Source organism: Morus notabilis, unplaced genomic scaffold (assembly GCF_000414095.1).
Source record: "Morus notabilis unplaced genomic scaffold, ASM41409v2 C11335902, whole genome shotgun sequence".
Classification (NCBI taxonomy): domain Eukaryota; kingdom Viridiplantae; phylum Streptophyta; class Magnoliopsida; order Rosales; family Moraceae; genus Morus; species Morus notabilis.
In genome coordinates this window covers 1-883 of record NW_010385514.1, presented here as the reverse complement: position 1 = coordinate 883, position 883 = coordinate 1, and the positions used below count along the sequence as shown (strand labels likewise).

The window sequence follows — 883 nt, the reverse complement described above, 5'->3', positions numbered from 1 at the left end:
TTTACATAATACATAAAATGTAAACCTATTTAAGAACAAAACATTGTGAGAGCCGAATGAGGAATGGTCCTCAGTAGTACACATAAAATAGGTGTTGATATCAACTTATGTACGTTGCAGGGTTGGACAGTTGGATTCCTTTAGTGAATAATTTGGTTCTTTAAACCTGAAACCAGATTTTATCTGAAAAGTAATTATGTGTTGTTGAAGTGAGGAGATCTAACATGAAAAAATAGAGATGTAACCGTCACTTTTGGCTATGAAGTGCAGACTGCTTAATTTTATTAAAAACTTCATACTGCAGATTGACTAATGGTAGATAATTGATACGAACTTACCAGGTTTTCTTTCTCGAATTTGGCAGTTGAAAGACGTTGTTGCAGTAGGAACAAACTACCAAACAAGAAGGGTGGCTAGACAGTTTGGTGTAACTACTGTAAGGTCCTACTTCTACCGAGTGTCATAATTATAAGACAGCCTCAAAGTTCCCCAAAAAAGAAGAAAATTTAAATTCAGATTTCTTTTTCTATTTTTTCTTCAATTCAGGTTGATTTGAATGATGTTAGTGGTGTTGACGTTGCCTTTGATATTGTGGATGAAGTGGACATCAATAAAAACCTATTAAAGGTTGGAATTCTCATGTTTCTTCGTGCTTTTCTCTTGGTATCTTTGGTTCTGTGTTCTGATATTCTCTGAGCATTGGTCTGAAATCCTTTTCTTTTCAGGTTGGTGGAGCTAACCATACAGTGCAGAAGGTGGGTAAAGACTATTTGGATTGTTCGGCAGCATATGATATTAGTTTTTTTGTTTTTTTGTTTTTTTTTTAGAAAAGATGCAGGATTTAAGCAGCGCTGTAAAAATATAGAAAAAATTATTTAGGGAC

General features: G+C 34.2%; 1 long non-coding RNA gene across 1 annotated transcript; it reads left to right on the top strand.

Moving 5' to 3' along the window:
- The first annotated feature begins 363 nt into the window (after positions 1-363).
- LOC112094931 lies at positions 364-867 on the top strand. Its single transcript, XR_002903714.1, has 3 exons — positions 364-436; positions 547-627; positions 726-867. It is a non-coding gene; the product is annotated as an uncharacterized LOC112094931 (long non-coding RNA).
- The last annotated feature ends 16 nt before the right edge of the window (positions 868-883 follow it).